Source organism: Balaenoptera physalus (genome assembly GCF_965194825.1).
Source record: "Balaenoptera physalus genome assembly, chromosome: 21".
Lineage (NCBI taxonomy): Eukaryota > Metazoa > Chordata > Mammalia > Artiodactyla > Balaenopteridae > Balaenoptera > Balaenoptera physalus.
In genome coordinates this window covers 28,482,280-28,508,960 of record NC_138902.1, presented here as the reverse complement: position 1 = coordinate 28,508,960, position 26,681 = coordinate 28,482,280, and the positions used below count along the sequence as shown (strand labels likewise).

General features: G+C 34.9%; 1 long non-coding RNA gene across 2 annotated transcripts in view; it reads right to left on the bottom strand.

Moving 5' to 3' along the window:
* LOC309651652 overlaps nt 1-26,681 on the bottom strand; it is a 647,179-nt gene that overhangs the window by 413,956 nt on the left and 206,542 nt on the right. For both annotated transcript variants that reach the window (XR_014258279.1, XR_014258280.1), the window contains exon 3: nt 5,055-5,201. This is a non-coding gene — a long non-coding RNA (uncharacterized lncRNA). The remainder of the gene's footprint in view (nt 1-5,054; nt 5,202-26,681) is intronic.

Genomic DNA, 26,681 nt, shown 5'->3' with positions numbered 1-26,681 from the left:
TACCTAAAAAGTATGGGCAAAGAGAATATATGATCATATTTGAAGGCTTGTAAATGATTAGCTGAAATGAAGGCTTTTAATAGGTTGACAGTGAGAGATAAGTATATTAAATAGGTTAGTTTACATTATAAAGGGCCTCAACTACACTGCCAAGGAATTTGGTATAAATGAGGAACCACTGAAGTCTTTTAGCAAGAGAATGACATGATCGATGCAGTGTTTCCACATGGCTTGGCAGCAATCTGCAGTGCATAATGGAGTTGGGAGATTGAGCTATTGTACCATCCTCATTATTTATCATGCTCTATATTATAAAGCTTTGGAACAAGTCAAAAGCTCCCTTTAGGTACCACTTGATAGCGTGAGAGCTCCCTATCTCATCCAGCATGACATTATATTTAACAACAAGAACTCCTCTTGACAGCAGATGTCAGACAAGGAAGGTTTGCCCAAAGCTATTCCACATGTTCATAACTTACCCATCTCTGAATGAGCCAGCCACGCCCAGAAAACTAGACAAGACGTGTTTATCCAAGAATAGAGTTTGGCAATTCAAAGCTATTTTCCTTTTGAATTTAACCACTGAGTTATATGAAGAAGTTATATGAAGAAGTTATATGAAGATTTATAAGACATTTTCATACTATGATTTGTTCCTTTCTGGAGTCATAGGAGCTAGTCACTTTATGTGTTTTTCAAACTCATTTCATTTTGCTTTTAAATAACAATCAGTTATATGTATCTGTAATGAATAAAGAACAATTAAAGCCACTATTCTTCTATCAATTAGGTTATCTATAATTTAAAGAAGATCATAGCCTTCTAAGAGTTCATGGACTCACTGAATATGTGGATAGAGCTGTTAACTATTCTTCAAAATTTGGAGACATAAAGTGGACCTTTTTTCCGGAGAGATATCAGGTTTTTTTTATAGGCACTTAAACAACTGGAATCTAGTAATATCTTTTCTAAAGCACTTTATATTGCTAAAAATAATTTAGATCTAGCTTCACTTAAGTTGGCTCTTTGTTTTTGCTCATGGGTTTTTGTTTTGTTCTGGTTGAAAATTAGAGATCACAGATGATGAATTCAGTCGTCTGCAATATTTTATGATCCTTACTTTGGGGCACGAGTCTAATGTGCAAAATTAAATTTTGAAATAGTAGCCAATTAAAATTTTAACATTATGAATGTAATAATGGTCTCAACATACATTTGATTCCAAGATTTTAATGATAAACTCCCCTGAAGACTGATTCATTGGTTGATTTGGATTAGCCTTTATCTCAAGGATTTTACTATAGCTTCTCCAACATTTATCTCATCTTATGTGAGAGATGTTTCATATGCATTTCTTAGGGAATTTTTCTTTTTCTTGCTATTATATCTTCTTTACACTGATATTGATTATATAAGTGACCCAATTAAATTTAACTAATAATTGTGTTCTAATTTCTTACATATTCCTGAAGACACATCTGCAATACATTGTTCAAAATACATTGCTAAACAATAAACTCATCTTAAATGTGACATGCAATATTCCTATTCACATCACTTGAATCATTTTAATAGATTCTTATATGCACAGTATCATCAGTATCGAATCTAAACCACTTGCTGATATTTGATTCTAAGGCATAAAAAAAAATGTGAGCACAACTAAGCAACGAATCACTGTGATTCCAGCATTTCATACCTAACAATAGAAATTCCTCAGCCCAGTATTCCTGATAATAAATATGAATCGTCGATATCTTTAATCTCTTTCTTTCAACGTTAAACACTGTTCAGTACTGTCATTTAAAAAAAAAGAAGAAAATGCAAGAACATTCTAATTATCTGTTAAAGTTTTATGCTAGGAGAGAGATCTTAGATGACAAAATGAACAAAAGCATTATTTTGATTATTTTGATTATTATTTCTACTAATAATTCACAACAGATTGGGTACTATAAAGAAATTGGTAATTATTTAATTTTTTTTTATTTTAAAATTTTTAATTTAACACACACTGTATGATGTTTATCAAGTGTTAGATTTTAAATGCTTCTATGTGCAGTAGATATTTTAATTTTTTTAAGTCCTAGAAACAGCTCTGTGGGATAAGCAGTATGATTAACCCCATATTAATATGAGAAATCTAAGCATTGTGAGATTAGGTAACATGTTCAACGGCAATGATCACTAACTAGCTGAGCTAGGATTCACAGTCTGAGTAGACTTTGGGCTTTAACCTGTGGATTGTGCTGACTCTTCACACATTCAAATTATAATAATTTCTTAATCATAAATACAAAAATAAGTCAATAAAACAAATAAATAAATATCACTGTGTCATTAGCTCTGGTTTCTCTACTTTACAAATGGCAGTCTTGCTAACTATCTTTTCTTTGAAAACCACATAAAGCAAAAAAAAAAAAAAAAACTTATGCTTTATTTCTTTCTCACCATCAGACTTGATTTTTCCTTCAGGATTATTTTGTTTATTTTTATCTATTTGTTTCTTGTTTGTTTTTTATGTTTACTTTTTTGAAATTTTTAATGTGGTAAAGTGCACATAATATAAAATTTACCATCTTAACCATTTTTACATGTACAATTTAGTAGTGGTTAAGTACATTCACATTGCCAGTCAATCTCTAGAACTCTTATCATCTTGCAAAACTAAAACTAAGACTCTCCATTTCTCCTTTCCTTCAGTCCCTAGGAACCACCATTCTACTTTCAGTCTCTATGAATTTCACTACCCAGTTAACCTTATATGAGTGAAATCATACAGTATTTTCTTTTTGTGACTGGCTTATTTCACCTAGCACAATGTCCTCAAGGTTCATCCATGTTGTAGCATAATATCAGAATTTCCTCCCTTTTTAAGGCTGAAAAATATTCCATCGTATGTATATATTATCTTTTGTTTATCCATTCATTATCTATTTGTTTATCCATTCATCTTGATAGACACGTGGGTTGCTTCCTGTTATTTGTTTTTTAAAGAACTTTTACATTCCTTGTGCCTCAGTTGATACAAAAAAATCTCTTGGAACACAAAATTTTACCTTTAATTATATGTCCCCAATTTGGAGTCACAATACACTGGATAGTCTGGGGTGAATGAGAATTGAGATTTCTATAATTTACAGACCTTTAGTAATGGTTGTAAAAGTCAAATGTATGCTTTAACTTAAACTTTAAAAAAGAAAAACTTATGCCACCTTTAGGATAGTTCATCAATAATGGTTTGATTACATATTTTTCTGTAAAGTTAAACAATAACAAAGAAATCCACATAAACCATAAATAAACTCCTAGTGATGGAACTAAATAGGGTGTAGGAGGAGCTTAAGTTCCAGTTCTATAAATTCTCAAGCTAAATGAGTTAGAATAAATATCTAAACCTCTACTTTCTTACTTGTAAAACAGGAGGTTGGACTAAAGGCTCCTTTTGGCTCTCTTACTTCATGAATTGCCTTTGGTCAGTCCCTTGCTCGAAATACACATAAACTGAGATATGCAGTAATTCTCAAAAGTGGTGAAACTCACCTAATATCTATTCTCTTGGAGAATAAAGTTTGATTTGGCAAAACAAAATTCTAAATCAAGGAGAATTTCTGCAATATAAATTTGCATTTAGAAAATAAATATATGCAAACAGGAAATACGAGGCACTGATTACAAAATGCAAAGATACTGATACTCCTCAATGTAAAAAGGCATGTCCTCTAACTTCAAAGAAAAGTATATTTTCAAGTCCAGCCCCCTAGCTCACCACCTCTACTTTTAGTCAGCACTCCTTTCCCAGGGCACCTCTCTTCAAAGGCCACTTATATATGTTTTGGACACAGGCACTTGGTCATAATTTTCTCTGTAATTCTAGACTTTATTTTCAAAATGGGAATTTTCAAGGGAGGAACTTGTGTGCAGTATGCTTTTGGAAAGTTCTAAAGGTTAAGTACAGTATCAAGGAATTTTAAAGCCAAGGGACTTCTGAGTTGTCCCAAAGTATCTATTCATCATGAGCCTATCATTTGATCCCAGGGCTCCAGCTAAATATATTGCATATAAAAAGTAATTTCTTTTTCTAGCTTTGTCCTCCTAGAACCTAGTCAAAAATATGTACAGTATTTCCAAAAAACACATTCTAGTCTCTTATGCCATCCAGTTTCAGATTTTCATTTGTGTTACTCATTGCAATAAAGAGATAATATTTTCAAAATTGGAAACTTGCAAAATGCTTCTTCTAAAATCCCTACCTCTTTAGTCTGGTTTATACCAAGTTCATAAGAACAGGTCAGATCTGCATGTGTTGTGTGCATGTCAGCAATATTTCTAGTCTGCTTGGTTAACCCAGTTAGATCAAATCTGAAAGAAAGTCAAATTGCCTTGGAAGCAAACAAGTAAGTGTAGCTGACCCCACATTTCCAGTGAATTGAAGGGCTTCTATGCTTCTTGTAAATCTCTAGCAAATAATTTTTATTTAGTGACTGCATCTGTGTTTTAAAATCCATTCGTATCACTAAATGCACTGTTTAAATGTAAATGTTATCATGTGATATTTTAGTACCATAGAATGAAAATTTCATTTCTCAAACCATAAATTTAATCTCAAAACGTCTGACTTGGGCTTCCCTGGTGGCGCAGTGGTTGAGAATCTGGCTGCTAATTCAGGGGACACGCGTTCGAGCCCTGGTCTGGGAAGATCCCACATGCCGCGGAGCAACTGGGCCCGTGAGCCACAACTACTGAGCCTGCGCGTCTGGAGCCTGTGCTCCGCAACAACAGAGACTGCGATAGTGAAGAGGCCCGCGCACCGCGATGAAGAGTGGCCCCCGCTTGCCACAACTAGAGAAAGCCCTCGCACAGAAACGAAGACTCAACACAGCCAAAAATAAATATAAAAATAAATAAATAAATTATTAAAAAGTCTGACTTTTCTTTGTGCTGCTTCTTCTCTTTGGAATGACTCACATTTTCCTCCTTGGATCTTTGTGGCTGTCCCTTAAAATCACACTTACAAAAGGAAAACAATTTAACATACATTTCTAGGTACTCACCGCCTATAATCATGCCATTTTCCTGGATGATCTTCATCATGTGTCATCAGTAAAGAATCCTTTTTGACACTGACTTCTCCTTGGTCAGCCATTGCCATTTATTGGAAGTCAGTATTCCCTCAAACTACTTGTATGATGATTCAGCATCTGCAATATAATAGGGTAAAACACTGTAAAAACCATGATCGGTGACCAATATGGCAGAGAGAACCCCTGTGTCCTTCCTGCCCAAACCAGGATCTCCTTAGAGAGGTCCCTGTCAACAGAGTGTTATTTCACCACCAAATATATGCACAGGCTCTATGGATACCAACCTGATTATGAAATGTCTGAATGGAAAAGTTTCCAAGTTTAATAAATTTGCATTTGACTTTTGGGTGTAATAGTGAGAAAACCTGCCTTAACCTGATTCTATCTTCCAGGCTACTAAGAATCAAAGATTTTTCTGAAGTCAGTCTAGCTTCCTGTGGTGCATTTAAAATGGAGTCCTAACAAGGTGGCCCTGGGATAATTCAGTACTTAACTGAACTAAAGAAGTTTCAGTCTACTATAGATCAGCATTAGGAAGAGAGACCAAGTAAGTCTTTTATAAAAGTGGCATTCAAATAGCTGTAATGCTTTAACAAACCATCTGTATTTTTAGGCCATTGTAAAAGAAAACTAGATAATTTCTGTGATTGGCCTAGGGGCTAATGGGTGTGTTGATTTTAAGGCCTGCCTACAGGAGGGAGTACTGCTATCACATACTGCCTGGGGAGTGATTTGGCCAATGGATCATCAGAAATCACTTTAAATGTACTTTGAGTGACAGTGCCTCATATTAGCCGTTGTTATCAACAAAATTTCCTGAATTCTGAGTTTGTACACAATACTATTTAGGTTTTGCCATTAGCTGTTTCAACCTACAACCATTTCCAAAACAAAACCTCATTGACTGATGATCCCTCAGGAAGGAACAAACACTTTAGCTGCTGTTTTCATGACAGGCAGATACGACATTCCTGCGTTAGATCTCTGAGGGTCCTCGTTTTGCTATATGACAATGAGAAGCATGTTTTTCTACCCCTTCTGAGTAAAGATTTAATTTTGCCTATATATGAACAAAAATGAAGGAAAGGTCATTAGCAAATGTTATTTAAAATAAGTTTTTATACAAAACACTTTCTACAAGATTACAATCACTGTAAAGAACATAGATTTACCCTTTTTTTTTTAACACCTTTAATGGACTATAATTGTTTTACAATGGTGTGTTAGTTTCTGCTTTATAACAAAGTGAATCAGCTATACATATACATATGTCCCCATATCTCTTCCCTCTTGCGTCTCCCTCCCTCCCACCCTCCCTATCCCACCCCTCTAGGTGGTCACAAAGCACTGAGCTGATCTCCCTGTGCTATGCTGCTGCTTCCCACTAGCTATCAGTTTTACATTTGGTAGTGTATATATGTCCATGCCACTTTCTCACTTTATCCCAGCTTACCCTTCCCCCTCCCCATGTCCTCAAGTCCATTCTCTACTAGGTCTGTGTCTTTATTCCCGTCCCGCCCCTACGTTCTTCATGACCATTTTCTTTTTTTTTCAGATTCCATATATATATGTGTTAGCATACGGTATTTGTTTTTCTCTTTCTGACTTACTTCACTCTGTATGACAGACTCTAGGTCCATCCACCTCACTACAAATAACTCAATTTCGTTTCTTTATATGGCTGAGTAATATTCCATTGTATATATGTGCCACATCTTTTTTATCCATTCATCTGTCGATGGACACTTAAAAAAGCTTTTTCTGCATCTATTGAGATGATCATATGGTTTTTATTCTTCAATGTGTTAATATGGTGTATCACATTGATTGATTTGCATATATTGAAGAATCCTTGCATTCCTGGGATAAACCCCACTTGATCATGATGTATGATCCTTTTAATGTGCTGTTGGATTCTGTTTGCTAGTATTTTGTTGAGGATTTTTGCATCTCTGTTCATCAGTGATATTGGCCTGTAGTTTTCTTTCTTTGTGACATCTTTGTCTGGTTTTGGTACCAGGGTGACAGTGGCCTCGTAAAATGAGTTTGGGAGTGTTCCTCTCTCTGCTATATTTTGGAAGAGTTTGAGAAGGATAGATGTTAGCTCTTCTCTAAATGTTTGATAGAATTCGCCTGTGAAGCCATCTGGTCCTGGGCTTTTGTTTGTTGTAAGATTTTAAATCACAGTTTCAGTTTCAGTGCTTGTGATTGGTCTGTTTATATTTTCTATTTCTTCCTGGTTCAGTCTCAGAAGGTTGTGCTAGTTCTAAGAATTTGTCCATTTCTTCCAGGTTGTCCATTTTATTGGCATATAGTTGCTTGTAGTAATCTCTCATGATCCTTTGTATTTCTGCAGTGTCAGTTGTTACTTCTCCTTTTTCATTTCTAATTCTATTGAGTCTTCTCCCTTTTTTTCTTGATGAGTCTGGCTAATGGTTTTTCAATTTTATCTTCTCAAAGAACCAGCTTTTAGTTTTACTGATCTTTGCTATTGTTTCCTTCATTTCTTTTTCATTTATTTCTGATCTGATCTTTATGATTTCTTTCCTTCTGTTAACTTTGGGGTTTTTTTGTTCTTCTTTCTCTGATTGCCCTATGTGTAAGGTTAGGTTGCTTATTTGAGATGCTCCTTGTTTCTTAAGGTAGGATTGTACTGTTATAAACTTCCCTCTTAGAACCGCTTTTGCTGCATCCCATAGGTTTTGGCTGGTCGTGTTTTCATTTTCATTTGTGTCTAGGTATTTTTTGATTTCCTCTTTGAATTCTTCAGTGATCTCTTGGTTATTTAGTAACGTATTGTTTAGCCTCCATGTGTTTGTATTTTTTACAGATTTTTTCCTGTAATTGATATCTAGTCTCACAGCATTGTGGCTGGAAAAGATACTAGATATGATTTCAATTTTCTTAAATTTACCAAGGCTTCATTTGTGACCCAAGTAATGATCTATCCTAGAGAATGTTCCATGAGCACTTGAGAAGAAAGTGTGTTGTTATTTTTGGATGGAATGTCCTATAAATATCAATTAAGTCCATCTTGTTTAATGTATCATTTAAAGCTTGTGTTTCCTTATTTATTTTCATTTTGGATGATCTGTCCATTGGTGAAAGTGGGGTGTTAAAGTCCCCTACTATGATTGTGTTGCTGTCGATTTCTCCTTTTATGGCTGTTAGTATTTGCCTTATGTATCGAGGTGCTCCTATGTTGGGTGCATAACTATTTACAATTGTTATATCTTCTTCTTGGATTGATCCCTTGATCATTATGCAGTGTCCTTCTTTGTCTCTTGTAATAGTCTTTGTTTTAAAGTCTATTTTGTCTGATATGAGAATTGCTACTCCAGCTTTCTTTAGATTTCCATTTGCGTGGAGTATCTTTTTCCATCCCCTCACTTTCAGTCTTTATGTATCCCTAGGTCTGAAGTGGGTCTCATGTAGACAGCATATATATGGGTCTTGTTTTTGTATCCATTCAGCCAGTCTATGTCTTTTGGTTGGAGCATTTAATCCATTCACATTTAAGGTAATTATCAATATGTATGTTCCTATTACCATTTTCTTAATTGTTTTGGGTTTGTTATTGTAGGTCTTTTCCTTCTTTTGTGTTTGCTGCCTAGAGAAGTTCCTTTAGCATTTGTTGTAAAGCTGGTTTGGTGGTGCTGAATTCTCTTAGCTTTTGCTTGTCTGTAAAGGTTTTAATTTCTCTGTCAAATCTGAATGAGATCCTTGCTGGGTAGAGTAATCTCGGTTGTAGGTTTTTCCCTTACATCACTTTAAATATGTCCCACTACTCCCTTCTCATATGCAGAGTTTCTCCTGAAAGATCAGCTGTTAACCTTATGGGGATTCCCTTGTATGTTATTTGTTGTTTTTCCCTTGCTGCTTTTAATATTTTTTCTTTGTTTTTAATTTTTGATAGTTTGATTAATATGTGTCTTGGTGTGTTTCTCCTTGGATTTACCCTGTATGGGACTCTCTGCGCTTCCTGGACTTGACTCTTTCCTTTCCCATACTAGGGACGTTTTCAACTATAATCTCTTCAAATATTTTCTCAATCCCTTTCTTTTTCTCTTCTTCTTCTGGGACCCCTATAATTCGAATGTTGGTGCATTTAATGTTGTCCCAGAAGTCTCTGAGACTGTCCTCAATTCTTTTCATTCTTTTTTCTTTATTCTGCTCTGTGGTAGTTATTTACACTATTTTATGTTCCAGGTCACTTATCCTTTCTTCTGCCTCAGTTATTCTGCTATTAATTCCTTCTAGGGAATTTTTAATTTCATTTATTGTGTTGTTTATCATTGTTTGTTTACTCTTTAGTTTTTCTAGGTCCCTGTTAAATGTTTCTTGTATTTTCTCCATTCTATTTCCAAGATTTTGGATCATCTTTACTATCATTATTCTGAATTCTTTTTCAGGTAGACTGCCTATTTCCTCTTCATTTGTTTGGTCTGGTGGGGTTTTACCTTGCTCTTTCATCTGCTGTGTGTTTCTCTGTCTTCTCATTTTGCTTAACTTACTGTGTTTGGGGTCTCCTCTTCACAGGCTACAGGTTCATAGTTCCCGTTGTTTTTGGTGTCTGCCCTCAGTGGCTAAAGTTGGTTCAGTGGGTTGTGTAGGCTTCCTGGTGGAGGGGACTAGTGCTTGTGTTCTGGTGGATGAGGCTTGATCTTGTCTTACTGGTGGGCAGGTCCGCATCCGATGGTGTGTTACGGGGTGTCTGTGACCTTATTATGATTTTAGGCAGCCTCTCCGCTAATGGGTGTGGTTGTGTTCCTGTCTTGCTAGTTGTTTGGCATAGGGTGTCCAGCACTGTAGCTTGCTGGTCATTGAGTGGAGCTGGGTCTTGGCGTTGAGATGGAGATCTCTGGGAGATTTTTGATGTTTGATATTATGTGGAGCTGGGAGGTCTCTGGTGGACCAATATCCTAAACTTGGCTCTCCCACCTCAGAGGCACTGCCCTGACGCCTGGCCAGAGCACCAAGAGCCTGTCCTCCACACGGCTCAGAATAAAAGGGAGGAAAAAAGGAAAAGAAAGAAAGAAAAAGAAAATACAATACAATAAAGTTATTTAAAATAAAAAATTATTTTAAAAAATTTAAAAAGTAATTTAAAAAAAAGGAAGAAAGAAAGAAGAGAGCAACCAAACCAAAAAAACAAATCCACCAATGATAACAAGTGCTAAAAAGTATACTAAAAAAAAAGAGGAAAAAAAAATACGTGGACAGACAGAACCCCAGGACAAATGGTAAAAGCAAAGCTATACAGACAAAATCACACACAGAAGCATACACATACACACTCACAGAAAGAGAAAAAGGGAAAACAATATATATATCGTTGCTCCCAAAGTCCACCTCCTCAATTTGGGATGATTCGTTGTGTATTCAGGTATTCCACAGGTGCAGGTGCATCAAGTTGATTGTGGAGATTTAATCCGCTGCTCCTGAGGCTGCTGGGAGGGATTTCCCTTTCTCTTCTTTGTTCGCACAGCTCCCGGGGTTCAGCTTTGGATTTGGACCCGCCTCTGCATGTAGGTCGCCTGAGGGCATCTGTTCTTGGCTCAGACAGGACAGGGTTGAAGGAGCAGCTGCTTCGGGGGCTCTTGGCTCACTCAGGCGGGGGGAGGGAGCGGTACGGAGGAGGCGGGGCGAGCCTGCGGCGGCAGAGGCCGGCGTGACGTTGTCCCCGGATCACGGGACCCTGGCAGTGGCGAGCTGCACAAGCTCCTGGGAGGGGCGGTGTGGAGAGTGACCTGTGCTCACACACAGGCTTCTTGGTGGCGGCAGCAGCAGCCTTAGCGTCTCATGCCTGTCTCTGGGATCCGCGCTGGTAGCCGCGGCTCGCACCCGTCTCAGGAGCTCGTTTAGGCGGCGCTCTGAATCCCCTCTCCTTGCGCGCCGCGAAACAAAGAGGCAAGAAAAAGTCTCTTGCCTCTTCGGCAGCTGCAGACTTTTTCCCGGACTCCCTCCTGGCTAGCTGTGGTGCGCTAACCCCTTCAGGCTGTGTTCACGCCGCCAACCCCAGTCCTCTCCCTGCGATCCGATCCGACCGAAGCCCGAGCCTCAGCTCCCAGCCCCGCCCGCCCCGGCGGGGGAGCAGACAAGCCTCTCGGGCTGGTGAGTGCTGCTCGGCACCGCTCCTCCGTGCGGGAATCTCTCCCCTTTGCCCTCCGCACCCCTGTGGCTGCGCTCTCCTCCGTGGCTCCGAAGCTTCCCCCCTCCGCCACCCGCAGTCTCCGCCCGCGAAGGGGCTCCTAGTGCGTGGAAACCTTTCCTCCTTCACAGCTCCCTCCCACTGGTGCAGGTCCCGTCCCTATTCTTTGTCTCTGTTTTTTCTTTTGCCCTACCCAGGTACGTGGGGAGTTTCTTGCCTTTTGGGAGGTCTGAGGTCTTCTGCCAGCGTTCAGTAGGTGTTCTGTAGGAGCTGTTCCACATGTAGATGTATTTCTGATGTATTTGTGGGGAGAAAGGTGATCTCCGCGTCTTACTCTTCCGCCATCTTGAAGCTCCTCCTAGATTTAACCTTAATATAATCAATTGTAGAATGAGCTAAATTAAGAACACATGCAGTTTCAATTGCTTAGAAAAAATACATAAGAAACCAAGAGAGAGAATGCTGCTTCAGAGTCAACAATGAATACAATCCGAAGAATTCTACTACCATCACAAATGTGACTCTAGATTTTATTAGCAAGCCTATTCCCATTGGTTTTATGTATAACTTAATTTTTGTTCAACCTCCTTCTTTGTTGCTGGGAAAAGGATAACTAAGAGAGAGGAAGAAAGTATTGATAATTTCAAAACTTTTTATAGAATACACACTTGAAAGTTTATATGAACAGAGTCACTCCAACTATTACAGATCTGGCATTGACTAGTAATGAGTTGAACACTATTTACAGCTATTAATATATTAGGCACCAGTTAAGCTCTGAAGTTGTTACTATAACCTGAGTAGACTTTAGACTTCCCTACCATCCTCAGCTAAAAGGCCAATAAATAAATTACTACCTTAATATATTCACTGAAATGGCCTGTAAGAGTTAATAGTGGTACCCAAGAGCCTATTTTACCTTTAGAACAACTTCATACATAAAGGGAATCTGATTCAATATGAAAAGAGTTAGGCTTACAGTATTCCCTTACCAGAGGTGAGCACATATTTTTATTTCCACATTGTAGGTAAGAAACTGAGACACAAAAAGGAATTTTATTATCAGATTCATAGCAACTTTAATGGTATAGCCAATGTTAATATGAGGCTTGTTATTAATCTGACTCTAAAAGTAGTATTTAATTAACCCTTAGGGTGTCAATTCCTCTTCCCCAAATAATGCAGAAGGCTGCCAATAAGAAAAGAGTTTATATGGGGTCTTAAGAATTGCAGTTCGGGACACAAAGATACTGGTAACCTCAAAAGAGTATTCCGAGGAAGAGAAAGAGTCAGGGGCTTATATAGACAAAAAAGCCATGAAGTTGTCAAGAGGTGCCTGGTGAGAATTCTGATTGACTCTGATGTGAGACAGAAAATATCTGTCTTTAAGGGGTCATGAGTTGTTTTAGGATAGGGGTCTGTTAAGTTAGACTGTCGGGAGTATCTGCCAGATGTTCTGGATGATTTCATCAGGTCAAAAGTCAGGTTCTATTCAGGCTAAGATGTACATAAGTCACATATCCGTAATGGCCTCTTGGCACCATTTTAGAGAGCTCTCTTAGCAATCCCAACTCCATTTTGGTTTTCCTTTCACAAGGGTAAATGTACATTGAAGTTCCTGGACAATTTTTTTCATTACTAGTACACTTTGCATTTCCTGGCTTTACCACTGGTGGTTTATTGGTGTAATGTCAGATATCTTTATTCATTTCTGCTATGTGATTTTTTAAAACAAAATCCTTGAAGGTAAGCTAATAAATTTAGCTATTTTTTTCAGTAAATTTAAGTACTGCTGAAGAAAAAAATATATATACTCTAACTGAATTCACAGGGTCAAAATTAAAAGAAGAAGGCACCAACTTCAGTGCCGGGATATTTTCTGCAATGCGACAGACAGTCAAGAACATAAAGGCATGAAGCTTGGTACTCTACTTGCCCAACAATATATCAGAAGGGTTAGTGTGTATGTCTTTTCTTGATGACACATATAAAGAAAGTCTCAGACATATTATTTTTGCATTGTGTCTCACTACTACCAGGACATTCTGACTTCGAAATTTTGAGTAACAGCAACAGTAATGCTAGAAAAGATTCCGAATGTAGTTTTGTCTTTAGAAAAGCAAACTATGCTACTTCATTAACAATTTCCTCCAAAGGAGATTTCCAAAATATAGTTGGAAGGATTTAGAAAATGCTGGAGCTGCACTTTAAAAATGTGGTTTCTTGAAACCGCCACATAAATACAGAAAAACTTTATATCCATCCTTTACTGTTTACTAACTATACAGAAAGGGGGTGTTTAAAAGCCCAACAACTCTCATATTGCAGTTTTGGATAGTACATTTCTCTAAGTGTAAACAGAACTAATTAAGGTAATTATTGTTTGGATCCTCTGGCAGCAAAGCACATGTTTATTTTAAGCAATAGATGTTCAAAAAATGCTTGAAAATGCATGGCTCTACCTGAACCATAGTTTCATAAAGAAAGAGGAAAAAAAATATCTGCAGCAAGATTTTTAGAAGGCTGCAGCAGCCTTTCTTGCCCATGTAAATAGTTTCACTGCTGAAGAGCTGAGTCATTGGTTTTTCCAACACTCGTTTCTCACTAACTGAAAGAAAACATCTTTTTTCCCCCCCAGAAGCCAATGCACTGAAGCTGTTAATTAGAGTGTTTATGGGTGGCATTTGAGACTCAACCAGGCCACACATTCTACACTGTGGGTAGGATATCAAATTAACCCAGTGAGAAGTCTCTGATAAGTTTTAACCTCCCAGCAACACCCCCAGGCCATTTTGGACTGAAGAATGAGGAATTTGAAGGACTTTTAAAATAACACTCTGTAAAATGCTCACAACAAATCAGCATAAAGCCATACAGCACAGGTGTGCCTGTAATTGGAAAATTGTCTGTGTTCAATGGCCCCTCAAATTCACCATCTTCTCAGCAACTCCTTTGGGTTTTACAAAGCAGTTCAGGAAGCCTAAGTGCTGACTGAACTTTTCTGAATATTTAGGTTTATATATTTCATGTAAAGTCTAGAGATGGGTTTTATTTTCCCCCAACTTTTACATAAGGAGCTGGCATTCCTGTCAGGAAGACAGGCGCCTAAAGCTCCATCTATAAGTCTGATTAAAATAAAAGATTCTGGATGCATGAAAAATTCACATGAGGAATAAAGGAATATGTTATATGAAGAATATATTACAAGTGTTACGAACCCCTTTATGTCCAAAGCTATTTTACAACTTTGAGCTAACTATATTTGCAGAGTAACAGATCAATCCAAAGAACATGATCGCATGCTTTATCTGAATACTTATTAAATTGAACAGAATGTCTCAGATTGCTAACACAGCCGCTTATTTCTATTGATGTGCTGATAGAAATTGTAAAGAATCAGTGAAGGAGGACTATCTGTTGGGCATTTAGTGGGCAGAGTGCTTGCCATTTTGCAAGTTCTCTTCTTAGCAACGTAATACCTTTGTTTGGTGAGCCAGGCTCATTGATTGCTGTAACAAGCATCTGCTTGTCACTCTGCCTTTAGAAAACTTTGCAATTCAGCTGCATTGCTAAAAGCAGTGCTACTGGCATACAAAAGAAAACTTTTTCCATCCGAAGTACCTCCTTCTCCTTTTTCAGTTGCGGGTGATGAATCTATAAAATAAAAAGCTGTTCTCTTGCACAGCTAATCTGGACCCACTTGTCTACTTGAGAGCTGAATACCTTGGTTGCGCAGAAGAGCTACTCATACAGAGAGTTTTCTCTGAAAAAATACCTCAGCACTAAAGAAGACATTATTGAGAAACTTCTCACCATATTAATTATTTGCTTTAGTGCAGGTTAATGATACATATAATATAATGTAAAGCTCAAAGACCCCAAATATTGGAAATGGGATAGAGGGGATCCATTCCAAACCTTCCCAAATCTTCTTTCCATAGATTAGAGAACAAAATCTGAGACCATGCTTGTGATTTCTCATACTGATAATTAAGTATAAGCAATGGAAAAATTGGAAGTTGGTTAGCTAAAAAGAAAACTAAAATGAAAATAAAAACTTAAAAAATCATTAGTTATATAACTAAAATGGATCTTTTAGAGAAGATGGAAAATTGGACCATCTCCACTCAACAGAACCAAACCTAGACAAGGCTCTTCATGAACACCTTGAGTTCTCTTTATAAATTATAAAATATGATAAATATGATAAAGAATGATAACAAGATATTTGATTTTGATAACTAGGCTCCTCACTGGGAAAGCTGCCTCATTGTCTTTATGGAATATTCGGGTATGATCAGCACCTCTCTTTGTACTTCATGTTTTACAGTTAATTTGGTGAAAATTATATTTACGTGCATAAAATATTATTTGAAATTGAAATCAGCCATAGAAAGGTTTATCTAACTTTTGTTCTTCTTATCATTTATACATTACCTCACGTACTGGTCAATTTTTATTTTACATATACATGTAAAATAAAATATACATCATGGTGCTTTCCCATATAAAAATTACCTTTCATGATATGGTGTCTGCCAAACAAAGTTATGAATATATGGGAATGTTTTTATAATACACGTGGCTGGTTATACATGCCATCTGTCTAATAACACAATGGTACAGATGTATTGAAAGTATACTTATAAATGTTGCACAACATTGAAAGATGACAGATTCATTTCATTAGTATAGATACCATTAGTTTCATTTTATATTGTAGTGTGTCATCAGTTTGCTCCCATTTTCTTGTAATTGGCAAATGTAATTTCTAATTTTTAGTTGATAAGTTACAGTCTTTGCCTGGATTTTCAGGCTGAGAGATAATTTAACAAATGGGATGTGGTAAATGAGCAAAAAATTCAGGTAAAAGATAAACATTTCACTTTGCATAAGATAATGTATCGCATCACTAATACTATAAACAGTGAATGTTAAAATACATCAACCTTTAAATGATAATAAAATGAAAAAGATTGCTCAAATAAAGATCTTAGAGTAACAATTCTTATAAATCAAAATTATAATCAACATGATTTTTTTAAAGGGGAAATTAAAGGATTGAAAGCGTATTTTCGTATGATACTTTCAACAACAGGCATGCTTCATTTGGTGCAATAGATGAATTTCTATATAGCTATTTCTTTTTTTTTCTAGTAAGTTATTCGTAAGTTAAATACCCGAGGGAAGATTGCTAATTAAAGGAATCCAATAATGAATCATTTTCTTCATACAAAACTTAACTAAAGTCTGCTTGTTAAAAGTGGGTTTTTGCTTATAAAGTTAATTTTAAAGTTAATTTGAATTGGGCACAATCATTTGTTTATGTGTAAGGCTGATAGTCTGTGTTAGTGAAAAACCACAGTAAAATGATACACAGAGTACTCATCACTTAAAACCTATGATTATCACAATTGCTCAAGTTCTGTATTACCCAAAAGAGGTATATTATTCATTAATAGCTTGCACAGGGTCAGTGTTTTACATATTTATACTTTTTCAAGCAGTTGTACCTAACTTTTAGCTACTAGGTACTATAAACAAGATTTAGAGAAATAATGGAAAGTATAAGCCTTGCCTTCTTAAATTCATATTTTAAGAACTTGGAAATAGGTGAATATGAAAATACAATAGGGGATTGGAATAGGCCCTTTAAAAATACAAGTATTTCTTGTTTTTTAAAATTTCCAAACTGTTTATCCTATCATACATATGTCATATCTACCATACAGAGGAAAATACAATACATACTAAAAATGTGTTAATAAATGGGTTCTGTGTGTGTGTGATGAGAAACAGTGATAAAACTATACATTATTTTGTAACTTGCCTACTTTCTTTACTTACTTTGTGTCTTTTCCATTATTACTATGAGATATTGTTGCAATATTATTGTAATACGCATAGTTAGTCTTTAAAATAATACTCAACACACACAAAGAGTTATAGCTAAAAGATAACAGAAGAGGTAAAATTGAGCACTAAAAAATGTTTCATTCATCTAAATTAAAGCATAAAGGCAAGAACAAAACAAAGAATAGAAGTGAGACAAATAGAAAACAAATACCAAGATGGTAGACTTAAACCAGTACATTATCAATTACTAACATTAACTAAAATACACTGAGTATACCATCTAAAAAGTAGAAATAGCCATAATAAATAATAAACAAAATTCATTATTTTTTAAGAGCTCAAACTTGTAATATGCAGTTTAAAGAAATACATTTAAATATAAAGAAACAGACAGGTGGAACATATATACATGGGAAGGAAAATACAGACCAAGATATCATTAGGCATAAGAAAACTGGTATGGCTATACACTATTGCGAAAAAGTAGACTTCAAGATATTCAATATAATCAAAAATAAAGATAAAAATTTCATAATCATAAAAGTTCAATGAAACAGGAAGCCATAAACAAGTTTAAATACAACTAATAACAATGTTTCCAAAAAAATGAGGCAAAAACTGACAGAACTAAGGAGAAGAATATTTCAATAGAGAAATAGAGATTTTAATACCTATCATTCAGTCATTGATAAAAAAAAAAAAACAGAAACAGAAAAAAATGATGATATAGAGGATGTGAACAACACTATCAACCAAATTGCCTAATTGACATTTATAGAAAATTACACCACAACTTCAGAGTATACATTTTTTTAAATGAACGTGGAAGTTGATTAATAATTCAAGCCTTAATAACCTGTGAAGGATCAAAATTATTAAGGAGTATATGTTCGTTCTTACTCTCTTAATATAGCAGTATTAAAATAGACATCACAAATAATAAAATAGCTAGAAAATACCCAAATATTTGAAAATTAAACAGTGAACTTTAAACTTCCAAGATCAAAGGAAAAAAACACAAGGGAAATTAAAAGGTATTTTATATTTAATTTTTTGAAATATATGCTTGAAGAGAAGCCTAACATAAATTATCTAAATTTATATCTTAAAAGGTGACAAAAAGAAGAGCAAATTAAACAAGAAGGAGGTAGGAAAAAGGATTCAATAAAAATGAAAATGGAAATAGGTAAAACAGAAAACCTGACAATGGAGAAAATCAACAAAATCAAAATCTAATGCTTTGAAAGGATTAATAAAATTGATTAACACTTAGGAAGACTGATCAAACATAAAGAAATGAAATAATTTACTAATATGAGGAATGAAAGAAGGACATCACTTTCTATCATACAAACACTAAAATCTTCATGTCAATAAATTCAAATTAGATTAAATGGAAATATTCCTTTGAAAACACAAATGGACATATCAAGATATAGAAAAAATGTGTATCTTAAATTTATAATTTAAAACTTTCCCACTAATAAAATATAGTTATGAATGGCTTAATTGGTAAATTCTATAGTATATTTTATGAAGACATACCAATCTTATAATTTCTTTCAGAAAACAGTGAAAGAAGGAAAAATTCATAACTTATCTAATAAAGCCACCATACAACTGATATCAAAACCTGATAAAGATATTAGAAGAAAATTACAAACAGGTATCTATCATGAATATAGACTCAAATTATTAAAAACATATAAAAACCTAGAATCCAGCAAATGACAAAAAGCACAATAGGCAAATGAGGTTTATTCTAGGATCTTAAGCAAGATTGTTTAAAATATTTAAAAATCAACCAACGTATTCACCATATTAAAACAATAAAGAAAAATACTCATATCATCCTTTTCAAAGATGCAGATAAATCATTTTATAAAATTATTAGATATTTGATTTCTAAATATCATGCAGAAAATTAGGAACAAAAGGAAAATCCCTGGTTAGATGAAAAGCATCTTAAAAAAACCTACAGTTAACAACCTACAGATCCTACCATCCTAACAGATGGTAAAATCTGTACCCTTAAAATCTATGCCACTTATCATATTTACATTAAACTCTAAAAATATGTCTGGTCAAATGTTTTAATGTTTTATGTGTGCTTTAAGGTATATTTATCAATTGTTTGGTGGAAGTAAATACATATATAATTTTCTCAAAACTGTTTTCTGTCTCACTAATTCTCTTTTCAGGTATATCTAAATTACTCTTTAATTCTTCCATTGAGTTATAAATGTCAATGACTTTTATGGACATCTTATATTCTGTGTCTGATATTTCCACTCTACAAAGTCCTAGGTATAAGTCTGATAGGTCCTGATTACTCATATATTTGTTATATTTTTCATTGTTAAATTTTATTTGTCCAAACCTAATTCTTAGGAACACTGAGGGCCTGGATTAAGGATGATATTCATTAAAAGAATATTTCTTTACTCCTGACAGGAGGTGCTACCTACTTGCCAGAACTTTAAGTTAATTTTTATAGTTGAGATTTCCCTGATTGTGCAGGGAATGTAAATTCAAATCACAGACCCATGTGAGAAAAGTTTAGCAATTCTCAGAGAAAAATTAGCATCATCATTTTTTTTCTCACCTGGAGCCTACAAAAATAACCTGTTTTCTGGATTGATTCTATTTATCCCAAAAGGACAGTTCCCAGCTTAAAACTTATACTTGAGTTGTCCACTCTTTGTACAGCATCCTCAGATTTAGATTTTCCTCTGCCAGACCTAAGATCTAGTGTCCGATTTCCATCAAAGCTCTCCATGCCTGCCAAAGTCCCTTGCATTCAGGGCAGTCCAGTCTTCATGTTTATTTACCACTCTGGTATCAGCTCACACTTTTGGGGGGAGAAGCAGGGTTGGAGGTCCTTGGGGAATCTTCATCATCTTCTTGTAAACTCAGCAATGCATTTAAAAGTTTATGCTGTATGACCCAGCAATCCCACTACTGGGCATATACCCAGAGAAAACCATAATTCAAAAAGACACATGCACCCCAATGTTCACTGCAGCACTATTTACAAAAGCCAGGTCATGGAAGCAACCTAAATGCCCATCGACAAACGAATGGATAAAGAAGATGTGGTACATATATACAATGGAATATTACTCAGCCATAAAAAGGAACGAAATTGGGTCATTTGTAGAGATGTGGATGAATCTAGAGACTGTCATACAGAGTGAAGTAAGTCAGAAAGAGAAAAACAAATATCGTATGTTAACTCATATATGTGGAACCTAGAAAAATGGTACAGATGAACTGGTTTGCAGGGAAGAAATAGAGACACAGATGTAGAGAACAAACATATGGACACCAAGAGGGGAAAGCGGCAGGGGTGTGTGTGTGTGATGAACTGGGAGATTGGGATTGACATATATACACTAATATGTATAAAATGGATAACTAATAAGAACCTGCTGTATAAAAAATAAATTAAAAAAAATTTTTTTTAAATTTATGGTTGTAATTTATCCAACATCTGCATATTTTATGCCAGAAGGGCATTTCAGAATATCTACTCTGCCATTCTGATGGAAATATAAGTCTGGACACCCAAGACCTTTGTTATTTTCTTGAATAATTTCTTAAGTGTTATATAAGGGCACTCATACAGTGATAAAAGTAGGCATACGTCTATGTTGTGGAGCCTAGTTTTGCTGCATTTGAAAACTTTCATCCAAAAGTAAATCTTAAGCAAGATTCTTTCATTTCCAAAATTGTTTCACTGTAGTTAGGCAAACTTGGAAGCTGTTTGGTTTCTTGCAACCAGAGAAGATCGGAAAATTACTGTTTCAGGAATTTGGGCCCTAGGAAATATGGCTCAATGTGTACCTGCTTTACAGAAAAAATAAATTTATACAGCTGTGAACAAAACCACTGTAATTTGCAATGCTCCCTCACCTTCTGAAGTATTCTAAGCCTTTACTTTGCTCTGAGTCACATGGGTCATCAGAAGAAAACAAACATTCCCGCTCTCCCCTACTGTATTTTAAACTAAGTGATATGTTGGAAATTACAGTGCTGACAAGCGTGATAGGATTAGAATGCTGACACATGGATAATCCAACTGTTTCTTTTAGCCCATTTAACTCATGTGGTTTGGTGTAAACACTGTAATATCACCTGCCTCCTTCTGCATGCCCATTAAAAAATGCAAATAAATCCTGGCTTACTTTGACTTTAATGGTTATGGTGTCTGTATTTTGTATTCTCCACTATCATAGCACTGCTCCAATTCCATTCAAAGTATGGTTTTCTGAAAACAATTAACTTTCTTGAATGCAACTTTTTTTTTTTTCTTTTCTTTTCTTTGCATTGCACAGCTAGGGAGTTTATCTGGCTTTCAGTCAATGAGCATAGCCCATCTGGTGCATGCGTTGATTACATGATTTTTGGTGAAGGAGTAAAGAAGTAATTCGAAGTTGGATTATCCCTTTTAAAATATTACTAGCATAAACAAACCCTGAAAGTTTGGGGGTCCCTTTCAATGTTCTATTTCCAATGAAATGTGGTAAGCCTGAAAAATAGAGCTTTTTGATTACACAAAGAATAGAATGAACAGAATACATGGAATAGTTTGGGCCAATAAAATAAAAAGGAAAGATTCAGTCCATTAGTTTAAGTTTAGTTTTCATATTTAATCTAGTATATAGATAGCTCAAAGATGTTTTTCATAATAGGACATAATATATCATATTTTATGATAGTTTGAATAGGAGCCTGGCTCTGCTGAATGTTGTATTTTTATGTCTGCATATGACAGAAGAGTTCTTGTTCACTAGGATAAATCACTGAGGAAGCTGCTTCTCCTACTTCTTGACAAGAGCCCTCATCCTTCTTAGGATCCTAAGGTAGCCTTGGGTATAGAGGCCTTTGGGGCTCTCTGGTACTTTCTTACAGACTCAGCAATGCATTTAAATGTTTATGGTTATAATTCAGCCAGCATATGTGTGTTTTATAGCATAAGTCCATTTCAGAATATGTGTTCTGCCATTCTGATGGAAATGTAGTCTGGACCACACCATGAGTAAGCATTTTTTTGAAATAATTTCTATGAAATAATAAGAAATATATACCTGGTTCCTGACAGAGATCCTAAAACCCTTGTAAATAGAAGTGCTATGAGAATAATTTGTTTTAATATTTGATCTTTGACCCTGGCTCTTGACACAGAGTCCTTAAATTCCTTGAAATTTCCTGGGTGATAAGACTGTCTTTGGTTCTAATGAGACGACTATTGGTGGGCTCCTGGATAGAGAGGCTGGTCTCAGAAAGGCCAAGTCACAATTAGAAGCTTGGAACTTAAATCCCACCTCCCCATTTGTTTGAGAAATAAAAGGAGCTGGAAATTGAGATAATAATTGATCATGCCTATTGTGATGCAGCCTCCATAAAAATTCCCTCGTATAAGGTTTCAAGAGCTTCTGGGTTGGTGAACACATCTACACACTGGGAGTGTGGCATACCCTGGTTCCACAGAGAAAGAAGTTCCTGGGGTCTGGACTCTTCCAGAACTCACCATATGTATCTCTTCATCTGTCTGTTCAATTATATCCTTTAAAATATCCTTTGTAATAAATAGACAATAGTTAAACTGTTTTCTTGGGACTGTGAACTGCTTCAGCAAATTATACAGCCCAAGGAAGGGGTCATGGGAACATCTAAATTGTAGAAGTTGTGGGTAACCTGGGGACCTACTGCTTCAGATTAGCATCTGAAATAGGGGGCAGTCTTGTTGGACTGAGCCCTTAACCTGTGGGATCTGACCTAACTCCAGTTAGCAGCAGAACTGAACTGAATTGTAGAATATCGAGCTGTTTTCAGAGTGTCAGTCTGAAATGTGACCCACACATTTGGTCACAGAAGTGTTCTGTTTGAGTAGCAAGTTAAATGTAACTTAAGGGCACACATACAACTTTGAAGCAAAGCATGTTATCTGCTCTCAGGACTTAGTCTTTGTTTTTTGCATGATCCAACAAGACATTATATAGAGCTAATATACCCCAGAAAATGCTTTGATAATTCTCCAGTGCTGAATAAGGAAGGCATGTCCATATGGGATTGTAATGGACTGATTTATTTCCCCCAACATTTGTATGTTGAAGCCCTAACTCCCATTGTAACTGTATTTGGAGATAGGGCCTTTAAGTAGATAATTACAGTTAAATAAGGTCATATGGGTAGGTCCCTAATCCAATAGGACAAGGGACCTTTTTACAAAAGGGAAAAACACCAGGAAAGCACATGCGCATAGAGAAAAGGACATGTGAAAACACAGAGAGAAGGTAGCTGTCTATAAGCCAAGGAGAGAGGCCTTAGGAGAAGCCAAATCTGCAAGCACCTTGATCATGGACTTCCAGCCTACAGAAATGTGAGAAAATAAATTTCTGTTTTTAAAGCCACCAGGCTATGGTATTTTGTTATGGCAGCCCTAGTCAATTAATACAGGGATGCTAGAGAACACAGAATTATGGCACACAAAGGATATTTTCCAATCATGTACTTCAGGGCTCCTAAACCTGTGTTGCATGAGCAGCATAGAAGTTCAGATAATTTACTTCATTATAAAATGTTAATAGATACAAAATTATTCCTATAAAATACTGTACTTAAATACATTTTTTAATGGGGTAAGATGTTACTGGAGTTAAATAATAATAATGACAATAGTTGTAACAATATATAAGTATTTAATAACACACTATAATTATATAAGATTTGGTCCTAATATTATAATAACTAACCTTTGATAAGTATTTCTTCTATGCCAGACCCTGTACTCTTTTCATACCTTTCTTTGTATAGTTAATAATATCTTCATCTACCAATGAGTAAATTGAAGTTCAGAGACACTAACTTGCAATTGTTCACAGCGTTAATAATTACCCTAGGAATCTAGGACATTCTTAGGAACAACTTGGAAGGTGTGAATGAGAGGAGAATAGCTTCCATCATGCATTTCAAGGCAGAATAAAAAGTATACAATATTATGGACTTGGTCCAAGCCTGCGTTTATCAGATGGGTAAAATAGGTGCCAAGAAAGTTTAAGAAATACATTTAAGATTAGACATCTAGTTAGCAGTAGAATCAGAACTAGAAACCAGAAAGATTAAATAATTGTCAAAATCTTTTCGTCTCCTATACACTGTAAAAAATCATACATTTTTAAAGTGCTATTAAAATCAAAATTACTTATGATACGTAAAAATGTGAAGTCCAACCACAGTAAACGTCAAATGACAAAAACAAGAATTTGTGATTCACCTTATTTTCAATTCTGATAGAGTCAGGTTTCATAAAATCATAAGAGCATTAATATTTTTAGAACAATGTTCTATACCATTCATGTTTACATTAAAACAAACTTAGTCAATGGAGAACTGATATTAATAAGATACAGGTCCTAAGAGAAATGTATAAATAAATAACTAGATAAATGAATAGATAGATAGATACATAAATAAATAAATAATTTTCCCATAGTCTCTCTCAAAAAAAAAAAAACTTATAAGTTGTAAGTTGGTAGAATTTTGATTATTAAAATACAGATTTAAACACTTAATTTAGGTTTTCATTTGGAATTTGAAGCCTCTTTGTATACCCTAAACATTAAAGAATTTAGAAATGGAGGCATTGAATTATAAATTTAGTTTTTAAGAACATAAAAGAAGAGTATCTTCTAAATTATTGGTTTTTAAAAATTTAATCTTACAGTTGTCTCATCTGTTGTCCAGCCACATTATCTGACACAGGTAGGATTTAGAGAGGATAATCTTAGAAAATCAGTGTGGTTGAAATCCTTAAGAAAAAAAAGTCCTGTGGGTCAACCTAAAGAAAATCTTGATGGAACGTTTTTATCTTATTTAGAAAAACAACTTTGGAAAGAAAATAAAAGATTTTGACAAAAACAAGCTTTGCTCTTTTTGTTGTAGAACAGTTTCCTAGATACATAACGGCTCCCAGATCATAGATAGCTTTCTATTCCTATTATGGACAAATCTCATTAGACAAATGTTAATTGGGCATTGCCTACTACAGGGGCCACTCCAACTGGGAATGGCTTGTGGAATCTATCATATAGCTATCTGAAAGACATCAAACAGAAGAATGGAATTCATACATTATAATGTATATCAGATGAAATCAAATATTGAAAGTCTATTAAATCAACTTATCATCCAAAATTAGTTATTGTTTTTGTACAATGTCCTTTGTATGATATACAAAGGAAGTACATTATTATATTTACTGATGACATAAACTAATAGTCCCAAATTTTCAATTTGAATATTGTTTCTTTAAAAAAGTTATTTTTTGCAAGTAGAAATGTTAAATTTCTTAAAATATAACATTCGTATAAATAAACAGATGTCCTATTAGTAGCTAATCACTCACTAAAACATTACTAAGATTAATGTGAAAAATAAGACTGGAGTATTCCTGATAACTATACATGCAAAAATTCTCAACAAATATTACAAAATTAGTTAAATGTCATTTTAAAAAATCATACACTATGGTCAAGTGAAATTTATCCCTCGGATGCAAGGATGGTTCAACATACGCAAATCTATAATTGTGATACACCACATTAATAGAATGAAAGATAAAAACTATATGACCATCTCTGCAGATGCAGAAAAGGCATTTGCCACAATACATTTTTCATGACACAACACTCAACAAATTGTATATAGAAGGAACATATCTCAACATAATAAAGCCATACATAACAAGTTCACAGCTACCATCATACTCAATGGTGAAAGGTTGAGTGCTTTTCCTCTAAGATCAGGAACAAGACAAGGCTGCCTACTTTCACTACTCCTATTCAACATAGTAGTACTGGCAGTCCTAGCCAGAGCAATCAAGCAAAAGAAATAAAAGCATCCAAATAAGAAAGAAAGAAGTAAAATTATCTTTGTTTGCCAAATATATATATATATCATATATATAATATATATAATATATATTATTATATATAAGTATATTATATATATAATATATACTATAATATATATTATATATATAATCCTAAAGACTCCACCAAAAAACTGCTAGAACTAATCAACAAATTTAGTAAAGTTGCAGGCTACAAAATCAACATACAGAAAAAAGTTGTGTTTCTATATATTAACAACAAACATTTTTAAAAATAAAGAAAAAAATCTTATTCATAATAGCATCAAAGAAAATAAAATACTTAGGAATAAATTTAGCCAAGAAGGCAAAGGATGCATATGCTGAAAAGTACAGACTTTGATGAAAGTAATTGAAGAAACAAATGAAAAGGTATTCTGTGCTCATGATCAGAAGAGTTAATATTGTTAAAATATCCATATTACACCAAACTACCTATAAATTCACTGTAATCCCTATGAAAATTCAATGCCATTCTTTACAGAAATAGAACGAACAATCCTTAAAATTTATTTGGAGCCACAAAATACCCTGAATAGCCAAAGTAATTCTGAGAAAGAAGAACAAAGCCAGAGGTATCACACTTTCTGATTTCAAGCTATACTACAAAGCTATAGTAATCAAAACAATATAGTTCTGGCATAAAAATAGACAT